Below are 17,172 nucleotides of genomic sequence, written 5' to 3' on the forward strand. Positions count from 1 at the left end.
AGCTCCACCCATTACTCCCTTTCTCCTCCACTGACCCCCCTACACTCCAATAGGCTGCACCCCCGAGAAGCACAGGTCGGCCCGCTCCCCTCCCCCTCCACTCCCATTCCCCCTCCCCCCTCAGTACGCCCCCCCTTCATCACGTCAGCCTTACCTCTAGCTAATACACTCCTCGTCCAATCCGCACCGTCCCGGTACTCCAATCTCATCACCTCCCCCCTATTCTTACCTGCCACCCCCCTTTTTAGTCCACCTCTTTTCCAACCTTCTCCCCCAGTTAACTTTCTTTACGCTTCCCTTATTCCTCCCTCTCCCCATCTTCTCTGCCCCCTCCTCCCCTCGCTATTTACCCCGATTTCTTCACAAACCCATTGCTGTGCTACCCCTTCTCCCCCCTGGTAACCCTTTCCATTTACCTCCCTCGGGCCCAGCAGAACCATTTCCTTTCTTCAACTTCCCTTTCTCCCAACCCCCCTCACTCTGCCAGATGCCCGTTCCCTCACAGCCACCTCTCCTAGCTGACAGGACCTCTCCAACCACCTCCCTTCTTTTTCTCCGAAACCTCCTACATTCCGATGACTCCACACAGTCCTCCCCTCTCCTTCTACCCCACCGCCTTGATCCACACCCATCTCCCCCTAAATATGTCCTCAATTCCTTTCCTTCTTGCAACGCTAACAAAGACAACTCTCCCTTCACCTCTGATACACCAACTCCCGCTCTCAACCTCCACCTCTCCCCACCTATGAACCCCATACCCCAACTCTCCTCCTGTCCCCCCACCTCTCCCTGCCCTCCACCACCAATTTCAAGCTCTCATGTTTCCATCGAGCCACCCAACCTTCCGTGCTCTGCCCTACTCTCTCTGGAAAATAAGCTAGGCTCTTTTATCACCTCCATCTCCCAGCTTGTAGCTACCATTTCACTTTTAAGCTCCAAGATTTCCACTTTTCCCATTCACCTCAACTCCTTTGGAAAACGCTCACCTTCCCACGAGATGCACCTCGGCCCCCCACCTCACTATAGCCAAGCATAACCTGTAGTTGCAAAAATCGTTAACTCGCACAAGCCCTTGAACGTCACCCTTCTTCAACTTGCACCTCCTAGTAACCCTACTATCTACACTATTCCGACCATCTTCTCTGTCAGAACCAAGCATCCACCTAAACCCCCCTGAGCACCCCCGTATAAGTACAATATCCCTATCACCCTTCATAGCCCAAGTCACCAAAGCTGTCTTGACAGAGCTGCGCTGTCTGCTCCACAACTGCAGATCTGCAATAAAACACAAACTTGAAATCTCCGATCTTATCTTATCTTATCTTAGGGGGAATTTGTATAGCGCGCTGACACCGAGAGGTTTCCTGGCGCTGGCTGAGTGCAGGTGAGATGGAGAGACGAGGGTCTAGCCAGTCTGTGTGAAGAGGTGGGTTTTAAAAAGTTTTCTAAAAGCCAAGAGGGAATTGGCAGATTTAAGAGAGAGAGGTAACTGGTTCCAGAGGGCGGGGGCTAGGGAGGCAAATCTCCGACCGCCGGTCTTTTTTAATTTGGTAGCAGGGACAGCTAGCAAGAGGCGATGGGAGGAACAAAGATTACGTGCTGGACAGTAGGGGATGACCAATGATTTGAGAAAAGCAGGGGAGGTCCCGAACACAACTTTGAAGGTCAGGCAGCCGATCTTAAATGCGGTCCTCTGCTCTACCGGTAGCCAGTGAAGTCTGTGAAGCAGAGGTCTCGCAGATTGCCACTTCGGGGTTTTGTAGGCCAGCCTTGCCGCTTGGTTCAGTACAATCTGGAGCCTACTAAGGAGGAATTTAGGTAGGCCGTAGTACAGGGAGTTTGAGAAATCCAAGCGGGAGAGCACCAGGGCAATCAGGACTTGTATCAGGGCCTCTGGTGTCAGGAGATGGGAGACTTTTCTGATCTTTCTGAGCTGGAACATACATGAGGACACAACCGCACCGATCTGAGGCTTAAGAGAAAGGTCCGAGTCAATTATGACCCCGAGGCTCTTTGCTGACTTAGCCGGGGCGGGCGGGGAACCAAGCTCAGTTGGCCAGAACTGTGGGCCCCAGTGGGTAAGACTGTTTCCTGGGAGGATTAACTCAGTCTTCCCCGGGTTCAATTTGAGCTGATGGGAGTTCATCCAATGTTGGATGTGTAGCATCACTGCTTGACAGTCGAGGGCTGCATTGGGGGTGTTAAGCGGAAAAATGATTTGCAGATCGTCTGCATAGTTGAATACGGTGATATTCCACCTCTTCAAGGAAAAGATAAGCGGCTGAAGATAGAGATTAAAAAGCAGAGGGGACAGGGAAGATCCCTGAGGCACTCCGCAGGTAGATGGGACCTGTGCGGCTGTGAAGGGACCGAGCCGGACCGCCTGCAATCTACCCGACAAGAAGGATTTGAGCCAGGCAGAGGCCAGGCCTTGGATGCCGGCTTGCTCGGCACGGTGGATAAGGATGTTGTGGTCCACCGTGTCGAACGCAGCCGACAGATCCAACAGGACAAGCGCCTGTGATGTCCCTTTATCGGCATTGGCCCTAAGGGTATCCATGACTGCCAGGATCACAGCCTCGGTGGAATGGGCTGGTCTGAACCCAGCCTGGTTGGGTTCGAGGAAGTTAGAGCGCTCAATGAATTCAGATAAGCAGCTCGTAACATGTGCCTCCAGGAGTTTGGATAGGTAGGGCAAGAGAGAAATAGGCCGATAGTTGGCAAGGTCGTCCGGGTCAGCTCCAGGCTTCTTTAGTAGGGGCACAAGGACAGCCTCCTTGAAGGAATTAGGTACTGCTCCCGTCTCCAGTGAGGCATTTAATAAGGGCAAAATGCAGTCCGGCATAGACAGGCAGATGTCGCGAAAGACAGAGGGAGGGCAACAGTCATTGTGTGAGCCCGATTTGACTCGAACAGCAAGTTTGGGCAAAGTGCTTGGGTCAAGGGTAGGGAAGGAGAGCAGGGAGAGCGGGTTTTCAGGGGGGGGGGGGCTGGCATGTCCTCAGGGAGGACTGAAGGAATCGTGTTCTTGATCTTGGCAATTTTTTCGATAAAGAAATTATTTAATGCATTGCAAGATTCCTGCGTCGGGGTCCGATACCATCACCCTTCACAATATTGACATGCTCGTCCTAACAGAGACCTGGTTCAACGATACCTCTCACTCTGTTTGATCTCCTATTACCCACAGGCTATTCTATATTTAGGAATGACAGAATTGACAAAGTTGGGTGAGGTGTTGCAGTCATCTTTAGAAACTCCCTTCAACTTAAGGCTTTTCCTATCAGCTCCTTCCGCACTTTTCAATGCCTATCTCTTGAGCTTCAATTACACCACCGCTCACCCCTCAGATTCCATGCCATTTACCGCCCGCCTTGTAGCGGCCCTTCGTTTATGGAGGAACTCACTGACTTCATCAGCAACCAATACTCGCAAAGTGACAATCAGACCTTCGTGAGTGACTTCAATCTCCACTGGGGCTTACCGCAAGACTCTTCTGCGAATCTGCTGGCCACCTTCCTCTCTGCAAATGATCTTATCCAACACTGCACAGAATCAACACACTCTAAGGGCTCAATCCTGGACCTTGTTATTTCTAAAGGAGGCATGCTTTCTATTGACACCCCCATTCATGTAGACTGGTCTGACCACCTCCTCATCCCAATCTCTCTTCACTCTTGGCCAACCTAAGAGGGCTACCTCCTGGTTCCGTGACACTAAAAATATTGACGTTGGTTCACTCTGTGAATCAGCTTTGCTATCACTTCCAAGGCTAGTCCCGAACCTAGATATTGACGATCCTACTTCCCAATGCCTCACAGTCCTTGCAGTCAAAATCAATAACGTAGCTCCTCTCCAAAGCAAAAAGAAAAGGCCCACTTCCTCAGCACCTTGGTTCAACAAATCCCTCTATGAAGAAAGGAATCACCTAAGATTCTTGGAGAAACAATGGAGGAAAGCGCCCTCCACCGATAATTTGGTCAAGCTTCGTTCAGCAAGATCCAAGTACCACAAGCACATCTTCCTTGGGAAAGCGTCGCACTTCAGAACCCTCCTTGACTCAGCCAAAAATGGACCCAAAAAACTATTTGATCTCATCAAGAATACTAACTGCTCTCCCCCATCCTCCAAGTTGGAGGATCTACAAAGAAAGCAGCAGATTTCGCTATATTCTTTGAAGAAAAAGTGAAATCACTTGTGGATCAGGTCGCTCATCCTACCCCTCCAGAGGAGCGCAAATCCTTAGCCATTTGGCAGAACTTTGACCCCCATCTCTGAATATGCCCTCCTCAATTGCATCCTCGAAACAAAGCCCTCCAACGATTCTCTTTACCCCACCCCTAGTGCCATTGTCACTGACTTCTATACCCATTCCTATTGGACCACTCTGGTCAACCTCTCTCTCTATCAAGGCTCCCTTCCTGTCTCCTTCAAAACTGGGCAGGTCACCCCTCTGCTTAAAAACCCTCTGCTGATGCGAATGACCTCAACAACTACCGCCCCATCACTAACCTCCCCTTTCTTGCGAAGATCACAGAAAGAAGTGTAGCGAAACAACTCTCTCGTCATATCAAGGACAATGATCTTCTTGACTTTTTCAGTCAGCTTCATCCAAAACTGCAGCACTGAAACAGCCCTGCTGCAAGTGATTGATGACGCACTGTGGATACTCAATTCGGGGGGGTCTTGTCTTCTAATTCTCCTTGACCTTTCTGCAGCCTTTGACACTGTCAATCACAGCACTCTCCTCAACACTCTTCAACAGAGAATGGGAATGGAGGGCACTGTGCTTGAATGGTTTGCTTCCTTCCTCTCAGATAGATCCCAAATTATCAAAATAGCGAACAGTCTTTCATCTCCTCTGGCGGTAGGTCAAGGTGTTCCTCAAGGCTCTATACTTGCACCCACATTGTTCAATCTCTATTTAGAACCACTGGGAAATCTCCTAAGTAAATCCGGGATCCACTATCATCTCTATGCAGGCAACACTCAAATCTACCTCAAGGTTGCCTCCACTCACGATCTCTCCATCCTAAGCTCTATTCTCGACTCCATTCAAAACTGGATGTCAACTGATTCTGAATCCCTCCAAAACTGAATTCCTCCTCCTCTCCTCCTCACTTTCTCCTCCCCCGGTTCAATCATGGATGGATCAGATGAATCTACTTAACAATAAACCCATCATTGTCGACAGCGCAAAATCCCTTGGTGTCATACTCGACAAAAAATTCAATCTAATCTCCCGCATCAATTCCATTGCAAAGTCTGCTAGATACCAACTGCGCCTTCTTTGGGGAATTTGTCGCTTCTTCCCGGAGCAAGACCTTAAAACCCTGGTCCAATCGCTGGTCCTCTTCAGACTGGCTTACTGGCCTCCCCAAATCTCACCTGTCCCCCCTTAAATCTGTTCTCCATTCAGCAGCTTGTTTCATTTATGGGGCCAAAAGAAGAGACCACATCACACCCATGTTATCCACCCTCCGCTGGCTTTCCATCGAGGCAAGATCTATCTACAAGACTGCCTTTATCACCCATAAAGCCTTGCACTCCTTTCCTCACTACCTGGCGAATAAACTGAAACTCTCTGGAGGCCCTAGACCTTCACGTTATTCGGAACATTTACTGCTTGAATCTCCCACTTTCAAGAAGGAAAGATCGATGGCCCAATCCATTTCAGGCAACGCGGTGCGAATCTGGAACTCACGTCTGCCTCAGCTCCGGACCACCACCTCCTCCCAGGCCTTCAAAACTGACCTCAAAGTTCTCCTCCTTCAAAGACACTTCCAAATTTAATTCACGCCCTCTCTATTATCTGAAGGAAAACCTTCCATTATAGAAAATTCTATTCTCCATGACTTTGGAAGTGCCTTCCCAGTGTGTTCGTGTGGTTTGAGTGTCTGCCATTTATTGCAGTATTATCCTTCTACCTGTGTTTGGTACTCTTTTGTAACATGCACATGTCACTTTTCTCTTGTAACACACTGTTTGCTACCTCTTATATTTTGTTTGCTTTAGATACTTGCACAAGTGCCACCATTGCCTGCGTAACGTTTGTTCTTAGGTTTGAGTGTCTGCTATTTATTGCAGTACTATACCTCTACTTGTACTCTGTACGCTTTTGTAACCTGTACACATGTCACTTTTTCCTCCTGTAATGTCCCTTTTGCTACCCCGTGTATTTTGTTTGCTCACAATTGTCACTTTTGCCTCATGTAACTTAATGTTTGCTTTTGTAATTTGTTCACTTGTAATCTTCTCCTCATGTATTAGTACTGTTCCTGTTGTGAAGCGCTCTGACACCTTCGAGTAAAGTCCGGGCTATATAAAAATACAAATAAAAAATAAAATAAATAAAGGCTGTCGGAGGATTATGGTTTGTTTCCGTGATTCTTTTTACTGAATTAGAGCGAATGCAACGAGCAAGTGCCTTCAGCAATGCCTGCTAGGCATTTTTTTTGCTTACTTATTTCTCTTGCTATCTTCGAACGTTCGGGACTATCACTGCTCAGGAAAGCTTTTAGGTGACATCGACACAACCCTGCAGTCACCGGAACTGGAGCTCAAAAGAATGGCGCTCACACTGTCGTGGAATTATTGGGGGCGCGGTAAGACACCTCGAGTCTACGCAGTGTGTAATAAACTGCGCAGACTCGATTTTTCAGCTTACCACCAGGCTGCATCCTTTCCCAACTCCTCACAGGATGGAACCCACCCCCCTGTGACGAGTTGAGAAAAGGTGGGATGACCCTCCTCTCCACTCCCTGACTGACGTGAAGCCCCTGTGAATCAGGGCTTCAGGCTAAAACGCCCGGGGGAAATTTCATCCCCACGTCATCAGTGGGTGGAGATTGATCATTAAGGCTATGTCTTTGCCGAGCTGATGACCTCACAAGCCTCAGGGCTTTGAGCTCATCAGCCCGGCAAATACTGTAGCCTATGGACCCGCCCACAGGCAGCAGGTTTACTGAATGCATCAGCTCGCTGACTCGCTGGCAGTGTGGGATTGTGAGAGTAATCACAGATCTCAAGAAAGATGTCTTTACATAAAAAAACATTTTAAAAGCAGATTTAAATGGATGGTTGTAAAGTTGTGCTGTTCTCTTGCAATAATCACACAGGAGTCAGGATGTTATGGTGGAACCTTTCTTAACTTTATTTGCATTTGCGGGAGAGCGCCGGGCGTCCGGCGTTCTCCGAGGTTTCTCCCATCATTCGCGCATCTGCTCGCGCATGGGCAGGCACTCCCAAAATCTCGTCCTCGCGCGCTACGTCATGACGTAGTGCGCGTGAACTAGACCGCATCTCTACATATCTCCCTCAGAAAACAATACTCTTTCAACGTCCCAAGGCTGCTAGCTTCCCCCCAGTTCAAAGTCTCGAAAGCGGGTGGGCCTTACCACCACTCTGCCTGCTCGTGTGCGTCTTACCGGAGTAGAGAGGGCTTCCCCGGTGCTGTTCTCTGCATGGCTCACCTCTTTATCTCTCGGGGTACCCGGCTCTTCTTTCCTCGGGGTCACACTCTTCGCTCCAGGTTGTTTCTCCACCTCAGGCATTCCCTGGTCTCCCAGCTCTTCATGGTTTCCTTCTGCTCCTGGGTTACTTTCTCCATTCTCTCGTAGGCTTTGGTCTTGTTGTGTCCTCCCATTTTCCTCATGGGACCATTGTAGGATCTTATTGCATTTAGACATGCGGTCCTGGGACCACACATTTCCGTCATTGAGCAGTGCTGGTCTATCATACACTTCTTTCACTTGTAGTGGTTGACTGTATTTACTGTCTCCTTTTTTTCTTAGCACGGCCAATTTGACTCTCACCCATTCTCCTCTCTCAAGGGCTGTTTCCTTCACGTTTCTCCTCTGGTTGTAGTGTTCGGTATATATCCTTTGGGCTTTCTCTAGATTGTGCTGCACCACTGCTGGAGACCACTTGCTTGTGATTGTCTTCTCCCTCCATGCTAAGTTGTCCTTGGTGAAGGGGTGTCGCCCTCTCAGGATTTGGAAAGGGCTATACCCTGTGCTGGTGGGAGTGGTGCGGTAGGCCCACATCATACTTTGGACTTCTTTCTCCCAATCCTTGCCCATCGTGATGGCGGCTTGGATGGATTCCATTATGACTCTATTGAACCGCTCCACCTGTCCATTACTCGAAGGGTGCTTGATTTTGATCCCTTTCCTCTCGGCATACTTATACCACTTCTCCGAGGTAAATTGCGGTCCATTGTCGCTCAGAATGGATCTAGGAATACCTTCTCTGAGGAAGACGGAAGTGAGGAACCGGAGCACTGTTTCTGCATCCATCTCTTCCTGTATGTGCGCCTCCGGCCATTTCGAGTACTTGTCAACAAGGACGCGAAGATATTTAGGCGTTCCTTGGGTGTCAAGCACTGGTCCCAGAATGTCGACGGACACTTCTTCCCATGGGTTACACGGGTTGGCGAACTTCCCCAAGGCCGGCCTTAAGAGTTTTAGCGTTTTGTCTGCCCTTTGACATTGATCACACACTCCCTCACGTGCCTTTCCACTTGGATGTCCACTCCTGGCCACCAGTACATCTGTTTCGTCCTCAGCTTGGTCTTCACGATTCCCAGATGTCCTTCATGCAGTATCGCCAACAGGTGAGGGACCAGCGTTGTCGGGGTACCTACTTTGTCACCTCTGTACAAGAATATTCCATTGTCTCCCACTGACAGTTCCACTCTGACTTCATACAACTTCCTGAGAGCTTCTCGCAAGCGTTTCTTTTCTGGCCATCCGTGTATTATGCACTCCTTGACCTGACTGATGTCCTTGTCTTCTTCATACGCTTGGGTCCACTCCTGATTGCTTATCACCCGTTCTTGGTCTTCCATCACTGCTACCATCTCCTCGTTCTCTGCTGTTATGTGAGGAGCTCTTTCCATTGCTGAAGCTCTACTGAAGTAGTCTGCCACTTTGTTTCGTGTTCCTGGTATGTATTCCACGTCTTACCGGTACTCTAGCAATTTCAAGGTCATATTGGCAATGCGTGGCGCTCGCATGCCCACTCGAGGTGAGTACTTTGACCAATGGCTTGTGGTCAGTCTTAAGTTGGAACCTTGTGCTTCATAGGAATTGGCGGAACTTCCCCATGGTCCACACCACTGCCAGCATTTCTTTCTCGATCACGCTAAATTTCTGTTCCGTGGGCGATAGGGATCTTGAGGCGAAACTGAGGGTCTCCATCGTTCCGTCCTTCCTCTCTTGCATGAGGACTGCTCCCAGTCCTTTCTCGCAGGCGTCCGTCGTCAATACCGACTGTCCTAGGGGGTCGTATCCATGTAGCGGTATAGCTTGACTAATGTCATTCTTCAAGGCATCAAATTCCTTTTGTGTCTCTTCTGTCCCTTATTAGATGTCTCAGGGAGCGCGTCTTGGTGGCAAAGTGTTGTACAAATTTGCTGTAATACTCAGCCATTCCGAGGAAGGATCTAACTTCTTCTTTGTTGGTTGGGGCCATGGTGTCGCAAATTGCCTTCACATTTTCTCGTATGGGAGTGATGCCGTGTTCTCCGATCTCGTGCCCCAAGTATGTGACCAACGTCATTCCAAGTCGGCACTTCTCCCATTCCGCTGTCAGGCCATTGCTCTCTAGGACTTGAAGTACCGTGTCTAGCTTTTTATCATGATCCTTCCGGTCTTTCCCCATCACCAGTATATCGTCTCGGAAGTACTGGATACCCTCGATGTCTTTAAAGAGACTGTGCATTAGTTTCTGAAAAATTGCTGCTGCAGAAGCAAGACCAAAGGGCATTCTGCGGAACTGATAGCATCCGAAGGGTGTTATGAATGATGTCAGCTTCCGGCTTGCTGGATGTAGAGCTATCTGATGATAGGCGGAAGTGAGATCAATGGTAGAGAACCACTTCACTCCCCTCGTCTTGGCCAGCATCTCTTCTATGCGAGGTAGTGTGAATGTTTCCACGATTATGCATTTGTTCAGTTCTTGAAGGTCCACACAGAGACGAACCTTGTAATTCGGTTTCATTGCTCCCAACAAGGGCGCCAGCCACTCCGAGCTATTTATTGGCTTGATGATTCCATTCTCTTCTAGTCTGCGCAGCTCCTGCTGAACTGCTTCACTCACTGCTAGGGGCAGGTTTCTTACTTTGTGGGATATTGGTTTGGAGTTCTCCTTAAGTACTATCCGATGTGTGAACTTCTCCAGCTTGCCGACCTTCCCGCCAAACACTTTTGGAAACTCGCTCTTCATCTTCTCCAAGTCCGGCCATCTCTCTGGGGCGGTCATCAGCACTTGTGTGTCTCCCCCGGAGTCCAATTGAATCCCTAGGTCACCTTGGTCCATCCATCCAAGGACTGATAGGCCCTTCTCAGCCACATACAATTTGCACTCTGCGCTCCTTCCTCTGAATTCGAAGGTTAGAGCTCTGTATCCGACCATCGAAATGGGTTCGCCCGTGTACGTCACCGGTCGTATGTCGCGTGGTTCCAGTCTTGGGCCCAAGCTGGGTTTGAATTCTTCGTTCCACACTGCTCTTTGGACGATGGTGTACGGGGATCCCGAGTCTACTACTATCTTGATCTTCACTCCCCCTATCACCATGTCGCATTGTGGTTTGCGGGAACGCTTACAGTCAATGCCCAGTACTTGCCCTTCCACGCATAGTACGTTGTCTTCTTCGTCCAGGTCTTCTTCTTCCTCCTGCTGATCCTGCGCCACATACTTCACTGTGGGTCTTCTCATTTTGCGGCGACATACCTTTTGGTAGTGGCCTACTATGCCACAGAACATGCATTTCGCCCTGAACGCTGGACAACGTTTGTCTTGGGATGCATGGGAATGGCTCCCACATCTGTAGCACGTGGACTTGCTTTCTTTGTTCTGCTTCCACTGTTTTTGTTTTAAAAAAAATATTTTTATTGAATAATCAGTGTATAACCAAAAAACAAGCATGTCATCATTACTCAGCACATCCCCCCCCCCCCCGGAGACCCCCACCTCCCTCGAGCACCCTTGAATCCCTTACACTGACATCCATAACTACCAGTACACTCACTGTATCTAATCTAGTCCCAAGGAGGGCAGAGTTCCAGCTAACGGCTAACGACCCAGTCCCCTCCCAGCTTCAGATCCCCCCCTCTTTATTCGGTTTAGAGTCCTCCATCCAATCCATGATACCGACGCCACTTCCCCCATACCCTCCCAAACGTTTTGGGGCACCCTCTTGCCTTGTACGTGACTCTCTCTGCGGCCATATACAGGTCCATGCCCCTGCGCCACTCCTCCAACTGCGGGCGCTCTGGGGCCCCTCACTTCCTGGCTACGTCCCTCTTAGCCACCACCAAGGCCAGCACTAGGAAGATTAGTTGGGGGCGATTTACATCTACCACATTCGTCATGCCAAGGAGGACCAATTTAGGGTCAGACTGAAAGGCTATCTCCAGTACCTCACCCAGTTCTCGGAGCACCTCTCCCCAGAAAACCTGTATATGCGGGCAGGACCAAATAGTATGAAAGAAATCTCCCCTCTCAAAACCACACCGTATACAGCAGGGGTCCGATGCCCTCCTATGGTATGCAATTTCGCTCTGTTAAAGTATGCTCTGTGAAGTATTTTGTATTGAATAAGTCTAAGGCAAGATTTGATTGCCACTTCTCGGGGGTGCATCAGGTCCTTGCCCCAGTCCACTTCATCCATTGTCCCTACGTCCCGCTCCCAGACTGCCCGAAGTTTCCCCAGCCCATTTGGCAAGTTATTCATCAGGGTCCTGTAGGTGAAGGACACTGCCCTGTGTGGGATCTGCTCTTGTAGAAGGCGGCCCTCCAGTGGATTATATTCCGGGAGTGCCCTCGACAGCTCCCTCTCCACCCTCCAGGCGTGCCCCAATTGTGTATAGCGAAAATACTGCGTGTGGCTAAGTCCGTATTCCTTCCGCAGTGCTGCGAACGACTGCAATTCCCCCCTCTTCATCACGTCTCCTAGTGTCGATATACCTATTGCATCCCAGCTCAGGAAACCCTTTAACTTATTCAATTCCTTCAGCCAGGCACATTTCCACAGTGGGGTTTGTTGTGTCAGTTTACTGTCCCACCCTATGGCCTTTGTCGCCCTTATCCAAACCCCCAGTGTGACTCTCGTGGCCGGGAGCAGCCTATCCCTCCCCTTGCCTCCGTATAGGAAGTGTATGCAAGTGTGTTTATCCATGGTATGTCGCTCTAACGCATATGTAGGGTGAAGGGCCGGGGCATGGATCCATTCATTTATGGGTGTCAGGTGTTCCGCCCAATAGTATGCCTCTATGTTAGGCAGCGAGATTCCCCCGTCATATTGATGCCTCTGCAGGGTAGTCAGCGCGACCCGGGGTTGCTTCCCCAACCATAGGAATGTCCGCAGTTCCGCATGAATGTCTTGGAAGACCCGTCTCCGGAGGGGGAAGTACTCATTCTGGAAGGCGTACAAAAATCTCCGGAGCGAGATCATCTTGAACATGGCAGCTCGGCCTAATAATGTCAGCGGGAGTAGTCTCCACCGCGCCGCGTCTTCCGTGAAATTGGTCAGTATTCGTCTAATGTTCCTATCATAGGAGAGGGAGCTGTCATTCGTCACAAATACCCCTAAGTACATAAAACCCTCTCTAGTCGTCTGGAGTCTCTCTGGGAGAGTGGGCCAGCCTTCTCCCCCCCTCGGATCATAGAGAACTGATTTTTGCCAGTTAATCTGGTATCCTGCCCGGGCACCATATCTGGCCAGTTCCTCAAATAATACCGGTATCGTTGTGTCCGGGTGTGTAACATACAGAAGGACATTGTCTGCGTAGAGGGATATTTTCTCGTCTGTGGTAGCGTTCTGCTTCCACTGTTGTCCTGGTTTCCCCATCCACTTGTTTGGCCCTTTACCTTCTGTCGTCGTGGTTTTGCTCCTTCCTGGTGGTTCTGCGTCGTCTACCTTGTCCACCATGGGCCTCTGGGCAGATTCTCTTTTCGCTGCATCAGCACACCGTTTCAACAACTCTGCTTTTTTCACCATGGCTATTACTTCCTTAAGCGAAGCCTCTCCGTTTACCCACAATTTGTCTTGTACTGTCTTGTTGGTGGTGTGCATGACTATCTGATCTTTTATGAATTAGTCGTGCAGAACGCCAAACTTACACGTTATCGCCAACTTCCTCAACGCTGCGACGTCGTCATCTATGGATTCGCCGGCTTCTTGTTTCCTCTGCTGGAAATTGTAACGGTCGATAGAAGTGCACACTGCTGGACGGTAGTGGTTGTTGAGATCTTCTATAGCGTGCCTAAATACGTCGTCGTCTGCATTTGGTCTGGGCGTGGGTACAAGATTCTGAAAGACCCTTATCCCTTCTGGGCCTAGGTTGTGCAGGAGTATCCTCCTCTTCCTTGCGCTGGGGATGGCCTCCCCATTCTCGTCTTCTAGGGCTTCAATGTAGTTCGTGAAGTACTCTCTCCAGTCCTCCCACTTCATTTGAGGCTCTCCAGGCTTCGGCAAAAACGGGATCGGCGTCGTGAGTGAAGACGCCTGCGCGCTCATTGTGTCTTTCTGGTTCCGCCCCTGGACCTCCCGGGCTGCCTGGCACGTTCGCACCGTCGCCTTGCGCTTGGTTCGGTCGGGGCCCTTCTGCGCCCCCTTCTTTGTGTCTTGCTAGCTCCGCCAGGGCCTCTGTGGGGTGCTGGTATTTCTTTGCCGTGACTTCTTACTGTACTGCGCCACTGCCTCTGGTACCTTGATGTGTGGGTGCTATTCTCCTCCTTTCCTCGTGCCTCTGCCACGCTCCCCCGCTGTGCTGTCTTACTGTGGTTCCTGTATGCCTTCCTGTAGCTCCTCGTGGTGGGCCTCTAGCTGGTGCCTGTGCCTTCCTGTGCTTTTGCTGGTCCTGCTGGTCTTTCTTGCTGTTCTTTTGTTATTTACGGGCATCCCGCCCTCATCGCCACTGTAAAGTTGTGCTGTTCTCTTGCAATAATCACACAGGAGCCAGGATGTTATGGTGGAACCATTCTTAACTTTATTTGCATTTGCGGGAGAGCGCCGGGCGTCCGACGTTCTCCGAGGTTTCTCCCGTCGCACGCGCGTCTGCTCGCGCATGGGCAGGCGCTCCCAAAATCTCGTCCTCGCACGCTACGTCATGACGTAGCGCGCGTGAACTAGAGCGCAACTCTACAATGGTCTAAAACTTGTCAATGAAGAGGAGGAGGGGTGAAAGCAAAGGGGGCTCCGCCCCAGCGCCCTTACTGAGAAACCGCCCCTGAAACTAAAGGTAGCACATTCCATTATTTAGGAGCCAAATAGGCAAAAGATCATCCTCCACTCCTTGCTTTCTTGATCTTAGGGATTTTCAATAGCCTTAATGCAGAGGATCGTAACGATCTTCTTGAAATACAAGGATCGACCAAGTGCTCGTAGAGCTGGGGGCCCTTGTTGTGCAAAGCCCAATGGGATATACAAATAGCCTTGAACTGTACCCTCCTGAATACAGGCAATCAATGTTAAGAGGCTAGTGCACTAGAAACATCATGATGTCTAGGCAAGTTCAGCAGTATCCGAGCTGCTGCATTTTGCATCACTTGTAGTCTTTTGATAACAAATTGAGGACTCCCAAGGTTAAGCGAGATACTACAGTCCAATCATTATAACACTAATCCTTGCAACGCCACTCTCCATGTTGAGATGGGTAGCAAATCCAGCAGTTTCCTAAGTGTCCTAAATAGACCAAAGCAGCTTGCAGCTAGCTTCCTATGCTGGACCTCCAGGGAGAGCTTGCTGTCAATCCAAATCCACAAACTTTGTATTGGTGATTTAGGAATTGGAATATCCCCTACAGAGTTAAGTCAGCATGAATCGTTCCAGCTAGTAGGGTGTTACCAACTATTAGCACTTCAATTTTGTCACCATGTAATTTTAGGCAGCTTGGGGACATCCATTCTGCAACATCCTTTAAGCAAACATTTAGCTGATTAGAGACTGCCGCTGCATCCGGGGTAAGCAATCTACGTGTTTGTGCATATGACACCATTGAAAACCCATGTGCATATGCAATCTTTGCCAGCGGGTGAACATACAGATTAAATAGCGTCAAACTTAGCGAGGTTCCGCTGAGGCCCCCAACACTTTAGAGGGTATGATTTTGAATAAAAAGGTTCCTCGTAAACTTGGAAGCGTCTTTCGTTCAGAAAGGAGGCACGCCATTTCAGGCTGGGCTCGTAATTCCAACCTCTTCTAGGCTCCGTACTAGAATTTGGTGAGACTCAGTTTCAAAGGATGCGCTAAGATCTAGTAATATGACTGTGGCCGATCTGGCTTGATCAAAGATTTTTTTTCACCACTTCCATAATGGCTGAAAGTGCTGTTTTCTTACTGCTTCCAGGATGGATTTCTGTTTGAGTGGGGTGCGATATCTTATGATTCTCTAAAAATTATGAGAGGTGGCTATTAACACATTTTTCAAGTATTTTACTAATACCTGGAAATAGAGATATTAGGCTGTCATTTACTAATATTGCAGGATCTAACAATGGGTTCTTTAACTGGGTAAATTGCATTTTCCCTTTCATCGATACAGCAGGAGGAGCCGGGTCCAACGGAGATCCCGATATATTATACACAAATAGCATGATATAGTCATTCAAATTATCAGACTATTATAAGTAACTACTCGAGAGGTCTCCAGGGATCTAGCAAGCTAGGGGTTCTATAATTCGGTCAAAGAGCAGTGGGGATAAAGTTGTCAGGCATCAGATAGGAGCAGTGGCTCCTGAGTAGGAAAGTTGTTCAAGCGAAAGTTTCCTACACCAAACTTTCACAAGTCCCATTGTGGCTCCAAAGCTAGTCAATCTAATTGACTTTCCAGAAGCCAGAGGGTTCCCTTAGGGAAGTCCATCTTACCTCTCATTCAATGTGATACTGAAATCCACCCATTCCCCTGTATCTGATTCCCTTCCGACGTCTGAATCTGCAGTGATCAAAGCCTCTCCAGAACAGGCTTCTGAAACTAAACAGGCAAGTATACTGAGATCAGAGTGTCATGCCCACCATTCCAGTAACAAACATCCGTTGCATAAGACCCTTGTGGGTATGATTAGGTGTTGTGTACAATACACCTGCTGCCTTTCTTAGTAGTATTGCCACCCACCCTAGAATCGCTGATGTAACCTGCTTGAAGCAAGTGATGGTATTTTCCCTCCCAATAAAGTGACACTGGTTCCTGGCTAAGTGTGTTTCTTGTATCAACCCCAAATTAACACTTGATTGTATCAGAGATTTAACCACCAACCTCTTTTAATTTAGCAACCCAGACCATACCCTTTCTGTACTGATATTCAAATGTCCTTTCTTATGAGTCATCTGATGAGGATGTTGTGTTGCTACATCGTGGAAGAAGAATACAAGGCACCAGGCCTGAAAGGGCCAGAGGTTCGAGTAGACCAGTGCAGCAAGGGATCCAGAGCCATAACCTGACCTAATGCCCAAAGATCGGGAAAAGGGGATAAGTGGCTTTGGGTTCTCTGGTGGGAAGTGGCGAGCAAGAAAACAATATGAAATCCAACATGTGTCATTGGGCAGTGCCAGCCGGAAGAACCGACATGCACTGTTGGCCAGGGCCCATTGACCCCCGCAGCCCTGGGTGGTGTCAACAGGTCAAAAGAGGGACAAGTGGCCCCCACCTGCACATCCAGCGGCAATAGCACAAAGACCCTGCTCGCTGTGCCACTGGATTCAAGCTAGCCTGGCTGATGAAGGGTGATACCCCGAAATTGACCTCAGGATGCTTGTTTCCAGGGAGGACCTGGCTTGGCAGTTCGGGCTTGACTGTTCCCATGAGGATCAGGGTCAAGACTGATTTGCAAATAGCTGTGTCAAAGCTGGGGTGGCGAAATGAGCAAACGAGCAATGGATTCAACCCAGATCTGTGACTGAGGGTGAGTGGTTGAAAGGTTTCAGTACTCAGTCCATCATTTTGTTGTGTTGGCAATATCACAAAGACCCACACCAAAAGCAGGTATGGGGGGGGGGTAAAGGCAGAATGCAGTCGCTTTGTTGAGTTTGAGTAAACCAAACTGCAGGAACAAGGTACCCCTGAGAGGTGTAGACAGTGAGAAGAAAGACCCAGGGGGCCTTCGGCTCCAAATGGCAGGATTCAAGTACTGTCTACCAAAGTTGACGCAGGCCGCCCACACAGGAGTGCG

The 17,172-nt window shown here is 49.3% G+C and overlaps 1 protein-coding gene across 2 annotated transcripts in view; it reads left to right on the forward strand.

Moving 5' to 3' along the window:
• IFT88 (intraflagellar transport 88) overlaps nt 1–17,172 on the forward strand; it is a 473,307-nt gene that overhangs the window by 290,394 nt on the left and 165,741 nt on the right. The gene's annotated exons all lie outside the window — the stretch shown is intronic.

This window comes from Lissotriton helveticus, chromosome 8, assembly GCF_964261635.1.
Source record: "Lissotriton helveticus chromosome 8, aLisHel1.1, whole genome shotgun sequence".
NCBI lineage: Eukaryota > Metazoa > Chordata > Amphibia > Caudata > Salamandridae > Lissotriton > Lissotriton helveticus.